Source organism: Dipodomys merriami, unplaced genomic scaffold (assembly GCF_024711535.1).
Source record: "Dipodomys merriami isolate MVZ:Mamm:240054 unplaced genomic scaffold, mDipMer1.0.p SCAF_1, whole genome shotgun sequence".
NCBI classification, from domain to species: domain Eukaryota; kingdom Metazoa; phylum Chordata; class Mammalia; order Rodentia; family Heteromyidae; genus Dipodomys; species Dipodomys merriami.
Window position 1 is genome coordinate 95,853,201 of NW_027202270.1, and position 18,313 is coordinate 95,871,513.

Sequence of the window (18,313 nt, forward strand, 5' to 3'; positions counted from 1 at the left end):
GCTTTTCAGTTTCAGAATGTGTGCATCTTATTGCCCAGGTTGGTTTCAGATAATAATTCCTCCTACCTCTGACTGAAGGCATGGCATGTACCATCATATGTGGCTCTTTTTCCCTTTATATCATACAACTAGAAGGCTGTAAACTTTCTTGAGCTTAAGTAAATTACTGTATTTTCCCATAATTGAAAAGATTTCCTAATTTTCATCGAGATTTGGCCAGTCACCAATTATTTAGATATTGTGTGTAATTTGACAACATTTGGAAAATCTTAAATTGTCGTTTTCTGATTGATTTCAAGTTTAGTTAAATTGGTATCAGAAAATTTGCTATTTCAATACTTTAAAATATGTAGGAAAACATATGGCACATTTGAATAAATGTTAAATGTGCCTGTCAAAATAATGCATTTTGTAGTGATTAAGTGCAATGCTCTAGTTGTCCATATGACAGAAATGTTGAATACTTTACAAGGAATTGTTAAAGGTTCTTAATTCGTACTGGTATTTTTCCTGTTTCTTCCATGCTATGAGAAAATGGATTAAAAAAATCCCGTTTCAGCATAGATTTTTATATTTCTACCTTGAATACAATACAAACTTGTCACATCTTCATGGCATGTTGTCTTTCTCAGCATATAGAAAATACTCCTGGGCTGGGAAGGTGGCTCAGTGGTAGAGCGCTTGTCTTGCATGGATGAGGCCCTGGGTTCAATTCCTCAGCACCACATAAGCAAAACGAAAAAAGCCGGAAGTGACTCTGTGGCTCCAGTGGTAGAGCCCTAGCCTTGAGCTGAAGAGCTGAGGGACAGCGCCCAGGCCCAGAGTTCAGGCCCCACGACCGGACCCAAAAACAAAAAAACAAAAACAAAAACAAGAAAATACTCCTTTATCACTTCTTCCTTTACCTTTTTAAACAAAATTGATTTTATCTTTACTTAGTGCTGCTATGTGAGCTTTCTTTAGTTATTTTGGCATGATGAATTTTTTTTTCAAATTTTCATGTAGCCTTTCATTTATTTTTGTATAAAATGTTTAATTATTTGATAAAGTCTCCATTATATTTTAAAAATTATTTTATTCAGTTTTTAAATAAACCAATATTTTATAGACAGTGTATATATCTTTATATCTGTATTTCTCTTCCTCTCTATATATTCATATATATTCCCATTTGCCCATATTATTGTAGAACTAGAATCCTGCTATTCTAAATGGACATACTTTATGTTTAGAATATGTCAAAAATTGAGTTTTATAAAAATCTCATCTGTTTGTATGGTGGTTGCTTCTTCATCCTTGGATTTACCAAAGATCACCTGATTTTTGAGTTCTTTCTCCTCATTGAAATATTGGAAATTATGTCACTAGGTTACTTTAACATCTCAAGTATCTCATGGCTGAGGACAAGCTATGCTATTTTCAATGACCCACATATTTCTGTTATTAATATATATCTGCATTGTTTACATCTTTCTAGATCATAATGAGAAATCCAAAATCATAAAGAGATTTGGTGATATTCATCCTATATGTAAAATATTGGCAATTTCCATCTTGGATCTTAGCAGAAAAGATTTCTTCAGAAGTTAATAGAAAAATCTTTAAAACTGTAGAAATTTTGGAGAAATGTCTATCTACGCTTTCAATTACAGCAACTTTAATTTTACTTTCAAGAATAAATCTTTGCAACACAAGGTGTAAATATGAACAACAACAAAATCAACTTTAGATTCAACGATATGAGGCTTTGCCAAAGATCACCTCATAGCCACATACATATTTTAAAAAATATAACAGTTTAACACAAACCATATATATATATATATATAAACTTAACCTTGCCTGCTTTATAATTCATTAACAATTCAAAAGTGTTAAAATATTTATAGCGATATAATTTCCCACTGTATTTTTTTATTTATTTCATACATCTCAGAAACCTAGATAGAAACTGATGGAACTAAATCAAAAAATAAATTCCAAAAATTCAAATTAACCAAGATAAATTTGAAGATATAAATTATAGTTATCAAAAGTAAAATTCCATATGTATATATATATATGTATATATGTAAACACATACACACACACACACACACACACACACACACACATATATATATATATATATATGTATATATGTTGGGCCTTCTTCCATCCCACAAAAGATGGACTGGGCCAAGGAAAGGTAAGGTAAGTGCAGCGCTTGCCAGTTCTCCAGCCTCCCTCAGCCTGGGAGACAATCAGACACAGCAGGGAGCCAATTCAGGCAGGTAGAAAACTCCTTTATTAACAGAGAGCAGCCCTTTTTAAAACCAAAAAGCGCTGGTGGCATGGCAAGAGAGGAAGAGGAACCAATCACTGTCAAGATCATACCCTATCATGCACCTAAACTTTCAAGGGCTGGTTACGCCCTGAAAGTAAGGTGAATTGGGCTCTGCCCACTCTACTCTCTCCCAGCGCCATCTTTGCTGCCCATGTGCTCTACAGTAAATTGAGCTCTGCCCACTCAACCCCCTCTCAGTGCCATCTTTGCTGCCCATGTGCTCTGCATATATGTGTATATATACAGCCAAGGAGTGTCATCAACAGAATTGTGTCTGCTAATTTGGTGAATTGGAGGAATTAGATCGTCTATTTTTTTCTGATATTATTGTTGGTTTGCTTTTTCTTAATGATCAGAATTGAACCCAAGGCCTTGTGCATGAGGCCAAGTGTTCTATATTTGGGAGATGAGTTCTTGTTCCCCATTTTAGACTAATTCTTCCAATAACACAATGCACCAAAACTTGCAAAAGGAGAAATGCATTATTCAAATGGGCTTTTATTTTTTAAAAAAATCAAAACAATACTTAATAGCTTGCTAAAACAGAAAGTACTGGGGTCAGATAGGCCATTGGTAATTTCTCAAATATGTTAGCAACATATCATAATGCTTTTCAATAATTTCTTCCTACAAAAGCTACAAAACAAAAATCTGATTCTAAAAATGGGTGACACAAGAAAGGTTTGGCACAACACAGCAGATCCCTAGAGACCACAGCTGAGCCATTTTTTTCCATAGATGTGACTGCACCATTGCCTCTTGGCCACATCCCCACAGAATCTGTTGTTAAGTTTTCTTGATACTGACAATTCTAACCAGAGTGAGGTGGAGTCTCAGTGTTGTTTGGATTTGCATTTCTTTCACAGACAGAGATGTTGAATATCTCTTTGTGTACCTATTGGCTATGCTTATTTCTTCTTCTGAGAAGTCTCTCTTTAAGTCTTTAGCTCATTTATTCATTGTGTTCTTGATTCTTTGAGGATTTGTTTATGGGGGGTTAATTTTTTTTTAGCTCAAAGTATATGTTAGGTTTGACACTCCTGTCTGATGTACAGCTAGTAAAAATCTCTTATTCTGAGGGCTTTCTATTTATTTTGCTTTCTATTACCTTTGCCATGTAGAAACTCTTCAGCTTGATACACTACCATTTACCCGGTCTTTTTAAAAAAATTATTATGATTCTAGATTTATACTTCGAAGTTTTGAAGCATACCAAAGAGCTCTCGTGTTTCCCCTATCCTTTCTTGTAGTATTTCTGTAGGGTTCCCCTATCCTTTCCTGTAGGGTTTCTGGTATTACATTGAGATGTTTGATCCATTTGGAGTTGATTCTGATTCAGGGTGATATATAAGGGTCTAACTTCAGTTTTATGCAAATGTATAGCCAATTCTGCCAGGAGCATTTGTTGAAGAGGCTGTCTTTCTTCCATCGTGATTAACTCTTAAGTGGCTTTGGTCTGTGGGTTTAGTTCTGAGTTTTCAATTCTATGCCATTAGTCCTCAGGTCTATTCTTGTGCCAATACCAAGTTGCTTTTAGTACTAAGACTTTTTAAAAGAGTTTGAAGTTTTGTATTGTTATTCCTTCAACACTGTTCTTACTGCTAAGGATTGTTCTTTTGTTTTTTTTTTTTTTGTTTGTTTCCGAGTCTTCTATTATTCCATAGGATTTTTAAAATTTCTTCTTCTATTTAATTAAAGAATGTTGTTGGGATTTTTATAGGTTTTGCATTGAATTTGTAGATAACCTTTGGCAATACTTCCATTTCTACAATATTAATCCTTCCAATCTAGTAGCATGAGGTGTTTTTTTTTTACTTCCTTAAGTTTACTTTAATTTCCTTTTTCATGTTTTTAAAGTTTTCATCATAGAGGTCCTTCACATCTTTAAGTCAAACCAGGCGACACTAAAGCCACCTGCACAACCATGCTCACTGAAGCACTCTATTCCATAGCTATGATATTGAATAAACCTAGACGCCCCTCAGTGGATGAACTGAACAAAAAAATGTGATATATATATATATATATATATATATATATATACATATATACATATGTATTACATATGTCAGAAAGAATGACATTTCCCCATATATAAGGAAATAGAAAGACTTAGAAGAAATTAAACAAAGTAAGTCACACAAAAGAAACATGCATTTCATCATTTCCCTAATTTGTAATAATTAAGAATATGCCTATAGTAAAAGACAAAAAATTACACTGGAACATGGTAAATTAAAAAGGATTCTACACATTCACACAATGAGACTAAAGGAGGATATTCTTAGGAGAAGATAACAAGGGCTCAATAGCTATGTTCATATGATCATATTAAATGGCGTTTATCTAAAAAACACAAAGAAATGAAAACGAAGTATTTTTATTTAACTATTTAGTGTTTTTTTCTGTTTTATCCCTTTTGTCACTGTTGTTGATTTCTGTACCTTTTGTCTTGTATGTAAGTTTATCTGATTTGGAGAGGATAAGGAGAAGCACAGAAATAGTGGAATGAAAGATGAATTAAGTCAAGAGTGCAACTTACTAGAAATTATGTGGAAAATGAACTATATAACATGGGAGTGGAGGGAAAAGAAAGAAAAATAACTGGGAGAAAATGAGGGAACAGTTGACATTGTTTCAAAAGAAATGTTTTCAGTACCTGACTTATGTAGCTATACATCACCTCTACAATAAAATTTTAAAAAAAAAATGAGATGCTAGTTGGGATGTGGCCACTAAGGAATCCTACTGCATTGTTGATGGGAGGGTAAACTTGTTTAACCGCTTTGGAAAGTAGTATGCAGGTTCTTCAAAAGATTCTACATAGAGCTAACCTATGTTGCAGCAAGCCCACTTTTGGGCATTTACCCGAATGATCACAAACAAGACCATACTAAAGCTACCAGCACAACTATGTTTATTGAAGCATTATTTACCATAGCTAAGATATGGAACCAACCCAGATGCCCCTCAGTAGATGAATGGATCAAGAAAATGTGGTATAAATACACAATGGAATTCTATGCCTCCATCAGAAAGAATAACATTGCCCCATTTGTTAGGAAATGGAAAGACTTGGAAAAAAATCTATTAAGTGAAGTAAACCATGTGCATAGGTCCCATTGTTTCCCTTATTTGCAATAAGGAAATATGCCTGGGGCAAGCAGAAAAGGTCACATAAGATGATGTTAAGCAAAATGAACCCCAAGATAGGTCCACAAGTGTTTTTTTTCTTCCTTGCTATTGTTTCTAATGTATTTATAAGGTACCATGTGACTTTTTTGTTGCTTTGTATGTTCTTCCCCCATGGTATAACCTCACTCCAGTTAGAATGGCTAAAATCAAGAGCTCTAAAAACAACAGAGGCTGGAGGGGATGTGGACAGAAGGGAACCTTACTTCATTGTTGGTGGGAGTGTAAACTTGTTCAACCACTTTGGAAAGAAATATGGAGGTTCCTCAAAAGACTCCACATAGAGCTCCCCTATGACCCAGCAATCCCACTTTTGGGCATTTACCCAAATGTTTACAAACAAGACCACACTAAAGCTACCAGCACAACTTTGTTTTTGCAGCATTATTTACCATAGCAAAGATATGGAACCAACCCAGATGCCCCTCAGTAGATGAATGGATCAAGAAAATGTGGTATATATACACAATGGAATTCTATGCCTCCATCAGAAAGAATGGCATTGCCCCATTTGTTAGGAAATGGAAAGACTTGGAAAAAATTATATTAAGTGAAGTAAGCCAGGCCCAAAGAAACATAGGTCCCATGGTTTCCCTTATTTGCAATATCTAGTATATGTCTGAGTCAAGCAGAAAAGTTCAGATAAGGTGAAGTTAGGGAAATGAACCCTAAGATATGCATTCAAATGTTTTTTTTTCTTTCATGTGATTGTTTCTAAAGCATTTATAAGATTATTTCTTTGTTGCTTTGTATGTCCCTCCCCCACAGTATAACCCCTGCATTCACTGTATTTGATGTCGGTATAATTTGTGGAGGGGAAGGGGAAAAACAAATCGCTTAAATAGGGATACAGGTGGACCCATTGCAATAATGAGATGTACAAGTCGTTATGTTGAAAACGAACTTTACAACTTTGGTGGGGGGGGGTAGCAGGGAAGATTGGGTGGGGGGCAGGGGAGGGAGGATAGGAAGGGATGGGAAGGGGAAACAAAGGAGAGGCAACAATGCTTGATAAGAAATGTACTCATTATATTGCCCATGTAATTGTAACCCCTCTGTACAGTATTTTCACAATAAAAAAATAAAAATAAACGAACGTTACAATTTAGGCAGTGGGGAAGGGCGTGTAGTTAAAGAGGTGGGAAAGACGGGATGGTAGGGGAAAAACAAAGGAGGGGGCAACAATGCTGGATAAGAAATGCACTCAATACCTTACTCATGTAACTGTAACCCCTCTGTACAGTATTTTCACAATAAATAAAAACTTATTTAAAAAATACTGGAATGCAATGAGTATATGTCACATTGTAAGGACCAAAAATTACTCCAACTGCTTATCTGCTTAAAGAGGAGTTAGAATAAACTCTGTACACATATCTGTCCTCTTTATGTTGAAAAAGTAATCTTTTATGGAATTATTAAAAAGACCTCATGTTAGAGGATAAAATTTGAAACTTTTAGGAGAGCTTTTTTGCAGGTATTAATTGGATATGTATTATGAAAGATGTGGGCAAGGCTGATTATAAATCCAAAGCAGTTAGATTTCTGGGAATTAAAGTCATGGACACAAATGTAACAAATTAAAGTATATGCAGATTAAACTATTAAATTTGATAAAAAAAAAACAACTCTGTGTATCTTATATTTTGAGAAATGTTTAAGTTTTTCACACTGATATCCAAAAAAAGGATTGATTAACTTTATCCCTGATGCAATAACCAGAGCATGAAGGATTAGTGCTAGTATAATAAAATGACAAAAATCCACTTAGGAAAGCTAACTCACAGTCTAACCAAACAAATACTAGGAAATGGAAATGCGAAATGTGGGAAATGGGGTAAAAGGGAGAGAGTAGACAAAAAAAGAGGAGAGTATGGGGAAAGTGCAAACATAAAATTTAATGAATATACTAAAAATTTAAAAAATTTAGAGAAAGATTAACATTTAGAGGTATGGTGGAGAATGATAAAAGGAGTGATATCAATAAAGGTATTGTATGAACGAATTGGTTTGTTGATTGGCAACTCCTCTGTTCAACTTTTTAAAGATAATAAAACTATATCTTAAAAATTAAATGAAATTTTAGAAAAAGAAAATAAAATTTGTATGTCAATGTATATCAATTTACATTGAAAATGTAAATTTTCCATATAGATAGCAGAGTTGGACTAACTCAAAATGCATGTATGAAATAATATTCTGTATAGTAATCAGACAACAGATTTCTCAAAAATGAGGTTGAAGGGATGAGGGAATTATGAGAGGGATTATCTGCTGTTGACATAGGTAGAAAACTAAAGGTAAGAAACAACTGCTCAGTAAATAAGTGGGCTAAAGACTTCAAGAGAAACTTCTCTAAAGAGGAAAGAAGGATGGCCAATAGACACATGAAAAAATGCTCAACCTCTCTAGCTATAAAATAAATGCAAATCAAAACAATATTGAGATACCACCTCACCCCAGTTAGAATGGCTATAATCAAGAACTCTACTAACAACAGATGCTGGAGGGGATGTGAACAGAAGGGAACCTTACTGCATTGTTGGTGGTAGTTTAAACTTGTTCAGCCACTTTGGAAAGCAGTATGGAGGTTCCTCAAAAGATTCCACATAGAGCTCTCCTATGATCCAGCAATCCCACTTTTGGGCACTTACCCAAATGTTCACAAACAAGACTACACTAAAGCTACCAGCACAACTATATTTATTTCAGTCTTATTTACCATAGCTAAGATATGGAACCAACCCAGATGCCCCTCAGTAGATGAATGGATCAAGAAAATGTGGTATATATACACAATGGAATTCTATGCCTCCATCTGTAAGGGAAATTTTTACTTTATTAATTATTTAATTTTTACAATTTGGTTGCACTTGGGTCTGACCTCAGAGCCTTATATTTTCCAGAAGGTGATTTACTACTTAAGCCATGTCCTCAGACTTTTTTGGTTTAGCTATTTCTGACAAAATGTCTTGGTTTTATGCTGAGGTTGGATTGGACCATAATCCCAGTCATGCATCTGAATTGTAAAGTTCACTTTTCAACATAGTGTCTTGTACATCTCATTGTTACAATGGATAAACCTGTATTCCTATTTAAGCATTTTGTTTTTTCCCTTCCCCTCCCCAAATTAGAGAAGGGTATATACAAAATGCAGGGCAAGGACATCAAATACAGTGAAAACAGGGTTTATACTGTGGGGAAGGCACATACAAAGAAACAAAAAACTCACATAATGCATCAAAACAATAGCAAGAAAGAAAAAACACTGTGTCCCTATCTCAGATTCATTTCGCTTAAAATCATCTTATCTGGTTCCAAACATATCCTAGTTATTGCAAATAAGGGAAACCATAGGACCTATGTTTCTTTGGGCCTGGTTTACTTCCCTTAATATAATTTTTTCCAAGTCTTTCCATTTCCTAACAAATGAGGGTGATGTCATTCTTTCTGATGGAAGTATAGAATTCCGTTGTATATATATACCACATTTTCTTGATCCATTCATCTACTGAGGGGCATCTGGGTTGGTTCCATATCTTAGCTATGGTCAATACTGCTGCAATAAACATAGTTTTGCTGGTAGCTTTAGCTATCCCAGCTCTTTAAGAGGTAGAGCTAAGGAAAACAGGGAAAATAGGATGAAAATTATCCAGTTCTAATCTCAACCAATAATCTGAATTTGATAGTATGCTCCTGTCAATACAAATATTTAGGAAGCATAAGTGAGAAGACTCTAGTCTAAAACTAATCCAAAATTTAAGATCTTGTCTGAAAAATATCTATTGCAAAGAAGTGACTGTGATCTAGAAAGACAAGACCCTTGAATTCAAAACTTAGTAAATAAATAAATAACTGCAAGACAGATAAGAATTGAAACAAAACTATGTCACTCTCTGTTAATGAAGAAGGAAAAATTCCTTTTTCATTCATCACACTTCTAAACTTCAATCCCAAGAGTAGTTAGCACAAGCAATCCTCTAATAGTTCAGGGGGAAAAAAGAATGGTAAAAGCTAAGCTGGAGAAAAAATGCAACCAAGAATGACCCTTTCTTCAAAGTTTTGTGCCTGAGTAAAGTGTAAGTGAAACTTTCCTTCAGTATTATGTTACTTAAAGCAAATTAATATTTTAAGTTTTGAGATTTTTATGTAAAATTTTAATCTGTTAAACACCAATTGCTATATGTCATATAATTACATTTTTCAATAGATTGAAAATCTGTGTCTTCTCGAGCTCTGTGTATGTGTGTGTGTGTGTGTGTGTGTGTGTGTGTGTGTGTGTGTGTGTGTACATATGTGCATATGTGCATATGTAAATGTGTACCAATCCCGGGGCTTGAATCAGGGTGTGGATGTTGTCTCTGAGGTTTTAGGTCAAAGCTGTTGTTCTACCACTTGAGCCACAGTTTCACTTCTGTGGTGTGTGTGTGTGTGTGTGTGTGTGTGTGAGAGAGAGAGAGAGAGAGAGAGAGAGAGAGAGAGAGAGAGAGAGAGAGAGAGAGAGAGAGAGAGAGAGAGAGAGCGAGAAAGTGAGAGACAGACAGAGACAGAGACAGAGACAGAGACAGAGACAAAGAGACAGAGAGAGACAGAGAGACAGAGAGAGACAGAAAGAGAGGAAGAAAGAGACAGAGAGACCGAATGACCAAGAGACAGAGAGACAGACAATCAGAGAGATACACAGAGATTAATTAGAGATAATTGTCTCAAGGACTTTCATGCCTGGGCTGGCTTCTAAATATAATCCTCAGATCTCAGTAACTAAGATTACAGGCATGAAACAGTGACACAAGATTTCTGTGTATATTTTTAAAGACCCATCAAACACAAAATTTTAACTTCCTATTTTTTTCTATTTTTATATGTGAAATAATTTGTCTAAGATATTATGCATATTGAGAAGTAAAATTAATGTCGAATTACAACCAAACATTTAGTTGTACTTTTTTCTTTTACACTAGTTTAAGGATGGATTGTAGTTGGGGCAATAAAGTAGAAACTACATAAGTGGGTTTTTAAAGTAAGATGTGCCACAACTCTTTGAAAGATTTTGGGGTTCACATTTTTTCTCTGTTTTTTTTTCAGATTTGAGTAACAAGGATGGGTAGTGTGTATCAGATTCCTAGTAAGCTGTAAGTTAGGGCTACCATGACCATAGAAGGAAATGGTACAGATAGAAAAACAATAATAATTGAAGCCGGATGCTGGTGGCTCACGCCCGAAATCCTAGCTACTCAGGAGGCTAAAATCTGAGGATCATAGTTCTAAGCCACCCCAAGCAATAAAGTCCGTGAAACTCTTCTCTCCAATAAATCACTCAGAAAACTGGAAGTGGCACTGTGACTCAAATGGTAGAGCTCTAGCCTTGAGCTGATGAGCTGGGGGACAGCGTCCAGGCCCAGAGTTCAAGCCCCACAACTGGAAAAAAAATTGAAAATGGACAGGAAATACAGCAAACTTAATAGGAATACTTAAATAAGTAAAACTAGAAGAGGATTACTAACAAAGTGTGAGAAATAGTTTGGTCAGCCTTACATCATATTTCATTTAAAATGAAGACAACTCCAATTACAATATTGAAGATTGGTGTTCAGAGAATGTGCTGGAAAATGCATCATGAACTTTGCTCTCTGGATCAATTCCAAGTAGGCTTGGGAATTTTTTTAAGGACATAAATAACTAAACAATTCAGTATGATAATTATTGTCCAGATTTTCCAAAAACATTCAGATTACTGTCACAAGCAGACATGCATTTATGATGTTGTAATTGTTAAATTTCTCAGAAACAAAGAACCATCCTTAGAAAACTGTGTGCACTGATTTCCTACAAGCTACAGCCATTTCTGAAAGCATCATACTGTTGAAAGCAGACTGTGCAGTTTCACCTTTTATTGCAAGACTCTGTGAATAAAACATATTTGATAGCTTAGCAATAAAGAAAAATTTCTATTTAAATGAGGACAGAAGACATTGGGCTGAAATTGATAGGATTATGCCACAACTGATGAGTCATATCTAATGACACAGTCTAGTGCTCCTGAAGCAAATCTGAGGACAGCAATGAAAGAAATTCAATCAGGACTTGGGGAGAGGCAAGGCAGGCAGAATACATCCAGGTATTCTAACCATGCATTGTAGAAAATTGTTTGGTTTCACACAAAACAAAGGTCTATGGGGGTGAGAAAAGATCAAATATGATGAAACTTTAACAAATAAAACTGAGCACAAGAAAATGTAATAGTCTGTGACACAACTAACAAAGACAAATGGGAGAGCCAGCAGTTGAAAAGATTTAGTACGCAGATTTTGTTTGATGTTCCTATGTGGAATACTGAGGTAGAAATTAAAAGTTATGATTTTTTAAAATATAACTACTCTTGCTTCTAATAACATTTAAAATAATTCAATACTGACATTTTATTATTCCTGTTTTTCTTCTTCCTTATTAAAATTAGTTTAGTATATTGTCTAGTAGTTTCCCATTCAGATAATTTGCGTATGATATCTCAAAACGCGAGTTTATTAATTTGTTTTCTCTACCTTAGGAGGAAGTAAATTGTTTCTTTTATAGCTTTATCACTGAGTCTGAATAGAGTAACTTGTTTAGTTTTGTTGTGTTGTAATAAATGTGAAATGTCTGGAAAGTGTATGAGAAAGATGAGTGGAGAGTTTCAAGCTTGTAATCTGGGCTTCTTGAGAGGTGGAGATCAGGAATCATGTTTCCAAACTGGTGTAGGCATAGAAGTTTGAGAGACTTCATCTCACTCAAAGGCTGCCCACAGTTACTTGTGTCTGTCCTCCTAGCTACAGGCTCAGCACAATGGCTGGGTATAGTGGTGCAATCCTGTCATCTTCAGGGACTGGGAGACACCCAAGTAGGACAAACACAAGGTAGAACAGGATGGCCCAGGCCTAAAGGAAAATGATATCCTGAATATAATCAAAGCAAAAGGGGTTGGAGGAGTTGCTAACCTGGTCGAGCACCTCTCAAGTAAGTATCAGGTCATGACTTCAGTATCAAGCACCGATTCCCTACCTACCTCAAAGAAAAGAAGTACATGAGAAAAAAAGTCAGACATTAAAAGAGTATTTACAATATGAAGATCTGAAGTATTTTTATTCTTAGGGCACAGCAATTACACTTGGACTGAGTTAAGTCAAATTTCCACATTGGAGACCAAAACATAACTAGTGGATTGGAAATTTCAACTCACCTGTTTGCCACAGTCTGACCCACATGGCTGGTCAAAGGAGTACAGATCAAATATAAAAGATTCTGAAATCCTCTAACATCTGTGTCCTGAGCCTTTCTTGGATCCTTGCTGTAAGAGCTGTTTTATGTTACTTGTCTATTCTTACTTAATCCTAAACAACCATAGTCACAGTTGATTTAGACTGCAATGTACAAGTTCTCCTTTTAAATCAGTAGGAACAAAATAATTAAAATTAAATAGAACAACTAGGAAGATCTTTTCCCCTCAGTTTTTACCACATCTGGTCTTTTCTTTATATGGGTTTACTATATCTCATTCACTTTTAGAAGATGGGTCAGGATACCAGATATGATCAAATATACAGAAAGCAAAAATTGTTGAGCAGATCTCCTATAAAATTATAATCAAAAATGAAATTCCTGTAACCTTTATGTTAAACCTCAAGTTAGGTCATATTTGTGATCCACAAGAGAAATTAACTTTATAGAAAAATACCAGAAGTCCCCAATATTTGTATTTGAGTGACTCATCTTAATGAGTGTTATGTCGTTAACAGAAGAAATATATTCCTAAATTATATGTAAATATACTTTTAAAGTACATTTTTCCCCTAAAAGGACCAAGACATATACACTCCAAATACACACAACTATTGTTTTCCTGACTTTCATTTTTAACTAATCTTTACATCAGAATATTCTCTTTTATAGCATGTCAGTTTTCTTTGCTGTTTTAATGAAAACATTCTCTGTTTCTATGAAACCCAAGAAATATCTACATAATTCCTCTGCATCCCTTCCAGTTGGTTAGATTTGACAGTAGCTACACTGGCTTGAATTGAAACAAAGACTAAGTTTTAGGCAGAGAGGAGTAAACTGTCTGCATTTGGAAAAAGAGGTGAGTGAACTGTGAGCTTTTATAAAGATATAGTATGGTTGCATTTGTTAGTGATCTTCAATAACCTGCCTCTGAATTACTTGGTGTTATAACACAAAGCTATTGACTCTGGACAAAGTCACTTTCAGGAATAGTTTTATTACAATGAATAGATTGCTGACTCTAAAGCGCCATGCTTGCCCTTTATGAGAACAGTAAAGTAGATTAGCTGGCACGCATCCTTCCCCTGCTCATTACAAGCAGTATGTGTTTAGGGATATTTTGAACATTTTAATCTGGATGATGTTATTTTCAGGATTAAAAAAAAAACCCTGGAACAATTTTCATATAAGCAAGGCAAAAGAAAACACTGAACTTGCTTAATAAAAATTCAATCATGAGAACACATTTGAATACATTTGTTTAGCAATAGCAATACTAGCTTAATGATCTTCACACATTTCCCAGTGAGGATTCACATTATGGTAAGCCTTACAAAATGATGAATTCTGGAAAAAATAGAAAAAAATTTAAAAAGGTTTTAAATGAAGACAATATTGGTTAATTGTAGTTCTGATTGAGTTTCGTAACTCTGTAAGATGAAAATATATTCAAATTAATAGGAAAAAAATCAAATATAACATGAGATTCATACATCTAAGGAAGCAGAGAAAAATGCAATATGTCTTAACTTGTTTAGATGTTTGGCCATCATTAGTGTTTATATTGTACAATGATAGGTGAGCTATTGTTAATTTAACTTAAAAAGATCAATTTACATGTTACTTGTACTCATTTTTTAATTTTATTTTTTTGTGAACATACTGTAAAGAGGGGTTACAATTACATGGGCAAGATAATGAGTACATTTCTTATAAAGCATTGCAGCCTCCTCCTTTGTTTACCCTTCACATCCCTTCCCAGCCCCCCCCTCCACCCAATCCTTCCCCCCACCATAGTTGTAAAGTTTGTTTTCAACATGACAACTTGTACTTCTCATTGTTGCAACGAGTCCACCTGTATCCTTAAATGACTTGTTTTTCCCCTTCTCCTCCACAAATTATACAGACATCAAATACAGTGAAAGCAGGGGTTATACTGTGTGGGAGGGACATACAAAGCAACAAAGAAATAATCTTATAAATGTGTTAGAAACAATCACATGAAAGAAAAAAATACATTTAAATACATATCTTAGGGTTCATTTTCCTAACATCACATTATCTGACCTTTTCTGCTTGACTAATACATATACTAGATATTGCAAATAAGGGAAACCATGGGACCTATGTTTCTTTGGGCTTGGCTTACTTCACTTAATATAATTTTTTCCAAGCCTTTCCATTTCCTAACAAATGGGGCAATGCCATTCTTTCTGATGGAGGCATAGAATTCCATTGTGTATATATACCACATTTTCTTGATCCATTCATCTACTGAGGGGTATCTGGGTTGGTTCCATATCTTTGCTATGGTAAATAATGCTGCAATAAACAAAGTTGTGCTGGTAGCTTTAGTGTGGTCTTGTTTGTAAACATTTGGGTAAATGCCCAAAAGTGGGATTGCTGGGTCATAGGGGAGCTCTATGTGGAATCTTTTGAGGAACCTCCATATTTCTTTCCAAAGTGGTTGAACAAGTTTACACTCGCACCAACAATGAAGTAAGGTTCTCTTCTGTCCACATCCCCTCCAGCATCTGTTGTTGTTAGAGTTCTTGATTTTTGCCATTCTAACTGGGGTGAGGTGGAACCTCAATGTTGTTTTGATTTGCATTTCTTTTATGGCTAGGGAGGTTGAGCATTTCTTCATGTGTCTATTGGCCATCTTCCTTTCTTCTTCAGAGAAGTTTCTCTTTAAGTCTTTAGCCCACTGATTTATTGGGCAGTTGTTTCTTTGAGGATTTGGTGTTGGGGGATTTAATTTTTTGAGTTCCAAGTATATTTTGGATATGAGACCCTTGTCCATTGTATGGCTAGTGAAGATCTTCTCCCAGTCCGTGGGCTTTCTATGGATCTTGCTCTCTATGTCCTTTGTACTCATATTTATACAGCATTGATACTCACAGTTCTCTGGTATTGTGTGTAATGCATTATAGGAATTATTGTCATTTTAAAAATTGCACTAATAGTAAGTTGGTAAATATGAACAAATATTAATTTTTAAAGAATTAATATTTCTAAATGTTCTTTTGTTAATCTTTTTATGTGTTTAGAATAAATGTTTAAAGGCATTTCCTCCTAATATTTGTATTATAATTACATCTAATTCTGAGAGCTCCAAATAGTACTATTTCAGAATAAAGGAACCTTTAATTCTATAGCTTTTTGTGATAATTTACCTTTAATTTTCATATTAAATATAAAGCTATACACTGGCTTCATTTATTTTATGTATAAGGAGTTCTCAACCAGGAAAGTATTAACCTCAAAATCCATTTCTCATTGAGAAATGGTAGAGGGTGTCATACTCCCATTAATGATAATTTGATTACTTTTAGGTTTCACTTCACTATTGTTAATTGATTTTCTGCTGAAAATTCTATATCAAAGCTATAATACCTTTGTAACAGAGAAAGAAGAAAATTATGAAGTACTATCTAACCATCAGGAAACTACAGACATGTCTTTTCACATTGAAATACATAGCTCATTTCGTTAATCCAAAGGGCAGCTACTTACTATTTAAGTATGAAACTTTTAGGTCAGCCAAGAGGGAGTGTGTGTGTGTGTGTGTGTGTTTTGAGCTCTATGTATATTTTAGATAGGAGGCCCTTGTCTGATGCATAGGTATTAAATATCTTCTCCCATTCTGTGGGCTTTCTATTTTTCTTGGCCAGCTATATCCTTTGCCATGCAAAAACTCTTCAGTTCAAGACAATGCCACTTATCAAGCTTTTTTTTGACTTGTTAAAAACTTAAGCAAATGAAATTCTTCTCAGGCAGAATTTCTTTCTCTTTAATTTCTTTGTGCTTAATTTGTTTGTACTAACCACCCAGGATATTATAATAATAATTCTAATGATAATCAGTTTCTAGAAAACAATAGAGGCAAGACTACAATTAACTGATTTTATCTTACTTGGGAAAGTATATCAAAAATTTTTATAAATTCAGATCATTTATACTGATTCTATGACTCTGAGCCTAAAATCTCAGAAGTCAGCTTATTTCTCTTATTTTGGGGATCTTAAAAGATTAAAACAAAGCAATACCATGAAGACTCACATTATAAGGAGTAATTTCTTTTAAAAGAAAACAAACTGGTCTCCCTCTGCTTTACTACAGGAGCTGCACCTTTGCATTCTTTTAAGTCAAAGAAGCCCTTTCTATATAAACCCATGGCAGTGGTCTATCAGAAAGCTTTGCTATGTCAAAGACAACAAATGTTATTTAGTCAGTCTAAGGATTTATGTATATCAGTTTTTCATACCACAACCCCCTTTAGGAATATTTTAAAATGCTTAATAGATCTGATGCAACTTCTTTATTGCAATTCAGATTTTGAAGTTTTGGGATGTAATAACTTCAAAAATCTTTCCCTTTTTGAATCATTATCCAAGAGTTTAAACACAATTTTGCAATGTCCTGATAGTTCTAAAATGTTTTGCTTCAAGTTTATAGTACATCTAGGAGGAACTGTAACTTTAATTGAAAGTTCTAGGTAAAATATGAAAACTTATAAATAATTGGAAGTGTTAATGTATTTTATAGAAGTTTATCAAAAGTTTTAAATCACTAAAGTGTCTTCTAATAAAGGATGGGTATGTAGAATTTGGCATATCATAAACTTAAATATTAAGCAAAGAAGAAAAAGAGGCAAGATATATGGGAATAAGTTGGGGAACAGCAAATTGAGGAGGAGAAAGATTAGAAGAAGGATCTCCAAATGTACATAAACAAAAATAAAGAAAGAGGAGGAAGGGTAAGTAGAAGAGAAAAGAAAGGGACTCAAAAGAAGAAAGAAGCACATTCCAATTTTATGAAGAACATAGTAAGCTTGTTCAGATAAGTTTGCAAATGCCTACAAAAACATAAGAGGTTGACATAAAAGTCAAAAGTAGTCGGGGACATGATCTGTGTAGACAGAAGCATCCTCTTGAGGTAAAATACCTGGTACTGTGGCTTGGCATGTTTTATAGTGAATGCGTTTCACAGTTCCTATCCAAATTTGAATTTTTAATAAAGAAGTTAATGTGTATATATATGCACAGTATGCAAATGCATACAAGTGTATTAACCAAAATTAATTTTCAAAGGAAAACTCAAAAAATGTAATTCTTTAGAAAGACAAAGTCCAAGTTCAACAAAATAAATACCAGGAAATGTGTTCTTGATGGTTATCAAGTGAGGGTCAGGGAGTGGAGGAATGATTTAGGGAATGGGGTGGAATGCAGTCAAGTGTATATCCTGCAAATTAAGAAGAGGTAATGAAAGGGTGAGTATGGGAGGGATGGATGAGAATGTTGAAAGGGATGACACTGATCAAATTGCATTGAATTCATAAACTGCTTTGTTTAATGGAAACTCATTTGTGTAGTTACTTAAAATAATAAAAATTCAAAAGGGAAAAATAATATTTTCATAGTGATTTTTTACCAACCATAGTTAAGAATTTGTCTCCTGTTATTTCTAAATCACTGAAATATTCTCCCCGAATTTCTCCTGACAGCTTAGACTTAACTTGTAATAAGGTTTCATAAGTTA